Source organism: Macaca mulatta, chromosome 7, assembly GCF_049350105.2.
Source record: "Macaca mulatta isolate MMU2019108-1 chromosome 7, T2T-MMU8v2.0, whole genome shotgun sequence".
In the NCBI taxonomy this organism is placed as follows: Eukaryota; Metazoa; Chordata; class Mammalia; order Primates; family Cercopithecidae; genus Macaca; species Macaca mulatta.
The window spans coordinates 122,331,001-122,339,224 of record NC_133412.1 but is presented as its reverse complement, the minus strand read 5'-3'; the positions used below and the strand labels follow the sequence as shown (position 1 = coordinate 122,339,224).

Sequence of the window (8,224 nt, the reverse complement as noted above, 5' to 3'; positions counted from 1 at the left end):
AGCTTATGTAAAAAGGGCAGGATGCCACGGTTGGATTGACATATTTAAAGGACATTTCTGGTCTCATAGTGGAGAGCATTAGAGAGAGGATGGGGTGCAGGAGGAGGCCAGACAGGAGGTTTGTGCAGTACAGGGAAAGATGATTATAACTTGAATGAAAGGTGGTGATCATGGAGATGGGGAGAAGTAATGGATTTGAAAACTAGGAGACAAAGTTAATCAGAGTTGAACAGGGAGATTCCAAAGATGATTCTCAAGAATGTCTTGGGACTTCTCTCTTTGTCAGCATTTAATGGCTGGTAGACCAGAATGAGCTCACAAATAAATTTAAGATGAAGCAGCTGGAGAAGGTGGAAGGAAACCAGGAGAGTGTGATCCACAGGCCAAAGGAAGATTAATTTCAAGAATGTTTTGGAGTGTGTAAATAAAATGAAGTCTGAGAAACATCTTTTTGATTTAGTGGAAATAATTGTTAACCTTAGCAAGTATTGTTTCAGTAAAGCAATTGCTTCATGAAAACTTTTCATACTCTGGAAAAATTCTGAGAGTAAGAATTTGATAACTTTGCAGCAATAGCAATAGCAGTTGGGATTTTGCTGGGGTAGAAAAACTATCAAGGAGAAGGAGTGACAACTTTGATAATTGAAGGACTGATTTAGAATTCAAACACTCCATTGTTTGTAACTGCAGCAGAGCTTGTGATTATGGTGAGTGGGGATGTGACTTATATAGACCAATTTCATAAAGTCTTTGATTCCTTGGGGTCACCGGAACAGTACTACTGTAAGTGTCTGTGCCAGTTTCTGAAGCTTGACTTACTCCATTGAAACCACAGGAAGAATGTTATTTGATTTATGAAAGGAGTTAGCCAGCCATTCACCTAATTTTGGAACAGTGACAGGAATAGGAGGAAAGAAAAAGGATATTGAACCAGAACTGTACAACTTGCAATTTATCGAGATGCTGAAGGAAGACAAAGATTTTTTAATATTTAGAGTCATAACTCGTTCAAATAAAGTTAAGAAATCAATTTTCAGGACAATACAAACTCACTAATGCAGATAGACTTTAAGGGGTGAATACATTTCAAAAAGTTTAAACTATAGAATGCAGGGAAGGCTAGGTTAGCTACTTCAAATTCATTCTGGAATGAGAAAAAGAAAAAGAATGGGTTTCTTTTAAGTACATGAAATTACTCTATTAAAGAAAGCATTAGCATTTCTAGTTAATAAACTGGTAACTTTATTATTTGCATAGAAAAAAGCAATCACAAAATGCTAAATTACTTACACATTTCGTTTCCTTCAGTCAGTTAAACATGCCTTCTGCAGCTTCACCCATAATCCTTTGCATAACAAACTTTAAAAACAGGTAGTGTAAAAATAGATTGTTCTGGGTCTCATAAAATTGAAATCAAGGTGTTGGGCAGGGCTGTGATCTTCTCTGGAGCTTGGGACCCTCTTCCAAGCTTCTTTGGGTTGTGGTTGTTGGACTGAGGTCCCATTTTGTTGCTGACTGTCAATCAGCAACAAAATTTCTTATGGTTTCTTACAATTTTTAGCCAATCTCTGCCAAGTGGCCTTTTCCACAATATGGCAGTTTGCTTTTTTCAGGACTGACAGGAGAGTGTCTGCTACAGTTGGGGATATCTCTGATTTGTTTCACCTTGGACTCCTAGACTTTCTCTTTTTAAAGGCCTCACTGATTGCACCAGTCTCACTCACACTTACGGGGAGAGGATTATATAAAGTGTGCAAACAAAGGGGTAGGAATCACTTCCTCAAGGTCATACAGAGAGTAAAGAACAGAGCCTGACTGAAACCTATGTGTCTCGGAAGCCAAAGTTTGTGTTCTGTAATCTCCATTACATACTGCCTCCACCCTTAGGAGAGAAGCCCAATGTGGTTTTCATTTTTTCTTATTTTGTTTTTCTCTCTTTTTCTATAAGTTTCTATGGCATATGGCATGTGTGTTGAGAGAAACTGACCTAGCTGTCCTAGCCAAAAATACAAGAATGGTAGGGGCTCAAGTCAAAGGCTAGATATGAAGGTTTTCAAGGTGTCCTAGAACGGTTTCTGCCCAGTAGGAATATCCCATGTGAATAACAGCAAGCAGTACCATAGGACTTTCTTGGACAGTGTGCAAACAAAGGTATAGGAATATTGAGACCATCTTAGAATTATGCCTCCCACAAATGGTTTAAATGAATAGACATTAATAAAGAGACTAACTACAGAGGTGTAAGCAGGATTAAGGAAGCAAAAGGGGCAGAGTGAAGCAGTCAGAGCCCAACAGCAAGAGGATGTTATTATCATAACCTGGTGAGACTTTGGACTGTAGGGGAATGCTCTGGCCCTGGAGGAAAGTAGCCACTGCCAGAGTTTTGTACTGAGGATAGAACGGAGAAGGAAACCCCTATGTCTCTCTTCCTGCCTTCTGATCTTCTGCCAAACTGAACCAGAAACCAAGGGCTCAGAACTTGGATGGTGCAGTCCATAGAGGTCGACCTTCTAGGGCCCATAGGGGCAGAGAAGGGTAGCGAATTGACTTGAGGTGGCAAATAATCATCACACTGCTTAAGAAATGGTAGTTATCCCCTTTCTTTGCGGAATCACCATGGCGGCTGGGACCCTGTATACGTATCCTGAAAACTGGAGGGCCTTCAAGGCTCTCATCGCTGCTCAGTACAGCGGGGCTCAGGTCCGCGTGCTCTCTGCACCACCCCACTTCCATTTTGGCCAAACCAACCGCACCCCTGAATTTCTCCGCAAATTTCCTGCCGGCAAGGTTCCAGCATTTGAGGGTGACGATGGATTCTGTGTGTTTGAGAGCAACGCCATTGCCTACTATGTGAGCAATGAGGAGCTGCGGGGAAGTACTCCAGAGGCAGCAGCCCAGGTGGTGCAGTGGGTGAGCTTTGCTGATTCCGACATAGTGCCCCCAGCCAGTACCTGGGTATTCCCCACCTTGGGCATCATGCACCACAACAAACAGGCCACTGAGAATGCAAAGGAGGAAGTGAGGCGAATTCTGGGGCTGCTGGATGCTCACTTGAAGACGAGGACTTTTCTGGTGGGCGAACGAGTGACATTGGCTGACATCACAGTTGTCTGCACCCTGTTGTGGCTCTATAAGCAGGTCCTAGAGCCTTCTTTCCGCCAGGACTTTCCCAATACCAACCGCTGGTTCCTCACCTGCATTAATCAGCCCCAGTTCCGGGCTGTCTTGGGGGAAGTGAAGCTGTGTGAGAAGATGGCCCAGTTTGATGCTAAAAAGTTTGCAGAGACCCAGCCTAAAAAAGATACACCACGGAAAGAGAAGGGTTCACGGGAAGAGAAGCAGAAGCCCCAGGCTGAGGCTGCCCCTGCTCCTGAGGAGGAGATGGATGAATGTGAGCAGGCGCTGGCTGCTGAGCCCAAGGCCAAGGACCCCTTCGCTCACTTGCCCAGGAGTACCTTTGTGTTGGATGAATTTAAGCGCAAGTACTCCAATGAGGACACACTCTCTGTGGCACTGCCATATTTCTGGGAACACTTTGATAAGGACGGCTGGTCCCGGTGGTACTCAGAGTATCGCTTCCCTGAAGAACTCACTCAGACCTTCATGAGCTGCAATCTCATCACTGGAATGTTCCAGCGACTGGACAAGCTGAGGAAGAATGCCTTCGCCAGTGTCATCCTCTTTGGAACCAACAATAGCAGCTCCATTTCTGGAGTCTGGGTCTTCCGAGGCCAGGAGCTTGCCTTTCCGCTGAGTCCAGATTGGCAGGTGGACTACGAGTCATACACATGGCGGAAACTGGATCCTGGCAGCGAGGAGACCCAGACGCTGGTTCGAGAGTACTTTTCCTGGGAGGGGGCCTTCCAGCATGTGGGCAAAGCCTTCAATCAGGGCAGATCTTCAAGTGAACATCTCTTGCCATCGCCTAGCTGCCTGCACCTGCCCTTCAGGGAGATGGGGGTCATTAAAGGAAACTGAACATTGAAAAAAAAAAAAGAAAAAAAAAGAAATGGTAGTTATGATTAAACCATTATCTCTGGTTTATGAACATATTTCTGAGTCTACCAGTGTGAAGGAGTGGCCTGCCCTTTCAACTTTATAAGTGGTTCTGATTGGTGGGCGAGAGAGAGGAAGTGGCCTTTTTTTTTTTCTTTGAGCTGAACTATAATAATGAGCTGCCTCTAGCACATTTCTTTTCATGGAGGAGATACTTGGCATATATTTGTAGCAACTGGCAATGTAATAATGAGGTTATAAAAATTCATAATGAATTGGAACTACTCCATAAATATGTATTAAAGGAGGAAAACAGAATGTTAACTTCTATTTGTATTTTAAAATAAATAAGTTGATTTTTTTTTAAAAACACGAATTTTATAGGTTCCATTGATAGATTAACAAAAGGTAGAAACTCGCTCAAAGGAGGGAGGCAAGAGATTGTGGTTCTGTTTTGGTTTTCATTAACTGAAATACATGATTATATTTACAACATCCATAAACAATGGCTTACTGAAACTTTTGAGTAAATCTGGGAATCAAAATGATAATGCCTACAACAATCACATTGAACCCACAGCCAATCAAGGAGAAGGCTCAAAGTTAGAGTCTTTCTTTTATGAATTCCTTTAGTTGAAATAGTGAAAACAGCAGTACCTATTATAAACTTTTAGAACCAGAATTTAAACATTTATACTAATCCTTCCTCTGATGAATGTATTTTTTATCTTTATGTGTAAAGCACAAAGCATTTCTGTTTTCTTTTGAAAGTCTGATTTTTAAACTTCATCTGGTTTGTATTTGGGGATAGGGCACCAGGGGCTTGGCTTGTTCATTTCTATCACACTGACAATTGAACATGGAAATTTAATCTTTTGCATTGAACAGGACAGACAGAGATTTAGATTCTGATTTTTGTGGGTAGCATCTCTTCACGTTACATATTAGAAATCAATATTAGAAAATAGAAATCATTTTCCATGGAAGTAATTCTTGTTTATAGGATTTCCAGTGGTTTTTGGTTATTCATAAGTGAGCAATGGATTTAGATTTTTATCCAAATTAATAATGCACTTAGCAGTGTTAAAAAGGAAATAACACATAATTCGTATTTCTTTTCAAATATGCAAAGTCTGATTTAAGAACTTTTAATGTTCCAGTGCCTATAATACTTATTTTTTTAATGTTTGTTTTGCATTGAAAAGACTGCCTTAATGTTCTAATTAGCATTTCCATCATATTTGCTTACACACTTTTACACTTATGTAGAGAAAAACTACAGTCAAATATTCCCCTAGGAAAATAATAAGGTTCTTCATTTGGATATATATTTTTCCAACATATCTTGTAGCAGGAACCTCAGAAGAAACCACTGGTTAGGCATTCTGAGGACAGAATAGAAAGTCTGAAGCTAGAGACAGTCTAATATTATGCTAATTTTATCTTTAATATTGGACCTGGAAATTTTTCTGATCTACTTTCTCCTTTGACTACCTATATTCATATATACTATTTAAATTGGCCCAGTGAATATAAAAATTCCTCTGTGAAATGTAAGTAGAAGATAGGTTTGTACCAGTGTTAGACCATTTGGTATTGTTTGAGTACCAGTGGAATGGTTGCTCTATTTTTATTAAAAAGACTTATCTTTACTTCCTTAAATTTTATGAGTAGTTCAAACTAATTGAAACCTTTCTGTTTCTCTCCAAGTTTTCATTATTCTTGGATATCTAGCCTGAACAGCAAGAATATAATTTTATTTCATGATTAATGCTAATCTAATTCAAATTTTTCCTCAACTTCACTGTAGTTATTCAAGAAACAATAATCATACCTAAGTAGAGTAATCTAACATTTTAATGGTAATATAATTTACCCCTTTATAACTTAAAAGCCTTATTTAACATATTTTAAAAGATAAACACTTTACAAATGATAAATGTTAAACTTCTGCTAACGACTTTAAAATAATCCAGTACATTTACCCTTTGTGATTTTTAGTTCATTTTCTATTTTCCTCTCCAAAATTCAAGTTCTCAATGGAAAATTCTTCATCAAAATAGGTTGGAATATTTCCAGAAGTAAGTACTACATTAGTATAATTGGGTAGTTCCTCTCTCTGCCTTGAGAAGGGAGGGAAATAAAAAGTAATGCTATTTTGTGACCTTGGAAACACTGTTTAACTGCTACATTGGGAGCTTTCTGACCTATTTTGTGTATGTCATGTGACCAGATAGTTACCTGGAAGTCTTGTTCTGCATACTTGCGTTTGTTATGGAATGAGAGAGTTTACAACCTTTTTGGGAGTGGAATTTATGATTCTTTTGTCTTGGGATCCTAGCCCCATTATATACAGTGTGATTTATTTTTTTGCCCTCTAGAAAATGTGGTCATGTCATAAAATGGAAGTTGTAATCTTGAAAACTGAAAGGAAATTGGGTAGCTGGATTATAGAAAATCCATTTTTTTTTTCAGGCTGTTTGACTTGAACAGAAGTAATCTATTTGTGGGTGTTAATAAATTGCAGTCTGCCAGGGTTTAACACCACTATCTATTGTGCAGTTTTGGATTCACATAATGTTTGTTTAACCTGCACTCTGTTCCAGAATTTCAGGATTCTGGATGGTATAGGAATGTAAATATTTCCATAAAGTACAAATACAGGTTGACTATTTAGTAACAGTCATAATAAGTGTTTGACAATGAACTTCAGTGTTTTCTTGTTATTCCAGTCTCTGGAGGAACAATACACTTAATTACTTTAGGAACAATATTTAGGTGTGTGGTATTTATATTCATGTAACTACAAAGTTTGGGTAGACAATTGAATTGGTTTGCTTTGTATTTATTCAGTAAATTTGTCTAGGATAAGTTTATTTTGATTAGTGAGCTAAAGTGGTTTTATCTTTATGCCCTTGTTGTTTCTGGCATAAATTCTAGGTCAAGGTAATTCTCAAACTGCTAAATGAGTATTTTTCAGTGGAGTCTTGTAAGTTGTAGACAGTGCTCTTAAATCTTCCTGGCCGAGTTGCCATCCATTGAATCACCAAGCTGAGATAGGATCAAAGTCATTTTTTACCCCTAATAAAAGGTACGTTTTTATTAAAAAAAAAAAAAAAAAAAGACTCAGTCCAAAGAATATCTTCAGTCACTGAAAGGGAAGGTCACAGTGTATTTTTTTTCTAATAAATTATTCACTGATGCATTTGGAATGATTCTGGATAAGAAGAAATTCACATTTCTTACTATAAGAAAGTATAACTCTTGTTAGAACATTCTCATGATTTGTGTTTTAAATTAGTTTATTGTTATTATAGTTAATCCACTTACTATCTCTGAGAAGTGGGTTAAAATTATTAACCCTGTTTTACAGATTGGGAAATGGAGACACGGTGAGGTTAAGTGGAGTCATCAGCATCCTACATTAAGTCATGGCACAAAGAGGATTAGTCTGGTGTTCATGTGGTTTATTCAGTCCTCAATGTCTTTGATTTTACATGTAATGAGTTACACTGTTGCACCCTCAGTTCATATTTGGAAAGAAAGCACTGACACTTGACCACCACCTTTCTTTTTTCTGCTTAATGATCCTTGTGAGCCATTGAAGATAAACTGTTGTGACTGTTGAAAGACTACAGCTTCTCTTAATCTTTTGTAAAATATGCATACGTTACAGCTGTAGCTGACTTTCATTTTTTGTGTTAATGTTAAAAGTCTTTGATGGATCTGAAACTTAAACTGAGATTTAACTCATGGTATATTTCAATTGCTAGCCTTTTCATGTCTAGGTCTTTGGCAAAAATCCACCAACTAACCAATCAACTAGGATTTACTGAGCATCTGCATGTGTGTTGCTTGATTTTTGGCCACAGATTTTCCTAGGTGATTGTGATATCTTTGTCTCAGGTATTGCTATACCTGTGGCAAATTTTGGGTTATAACTCATCCTTCCTCAGTTGGTACTGGATGACTTAACTAGGGTAAGATCATGTTATAAAATCTCAGGGATGGAGGGATTAAAAGCCACTATTCACTCTCATATAATGTTGCTGCTCCCTGACCCCACCACACACATAGAAAGGTCAGCATAGCTTACTCCCAGATAGAATTTGTCCTTCATACTCCAAGCTCCAGCCATTTGGGAGAAATGCCTTTAGGATGCCCTGCTGTCTCCTTTCAGAGCCAGCTTCTGTACATGAGTCTCCCTAATCCAGTCACCTCTCTCTCT

The 8,224-nt window shown here is 38.7% G+C and overlaps 1 pseudogene; it reads left to right on the top strand.

Annotated features, from left to right (window-relative positions):
• Window positions 1-2,597: 2,597 nt before the first annotated feature.
• LOC723733 (eukaryotic translation elongation factor 1 gamma-like) lies at window positions 2,598-4,010 on the top strand (annotated as a pseudogene).
• Window positions 4,011-8,224: the final 4,214 nt, after the last annotated feature.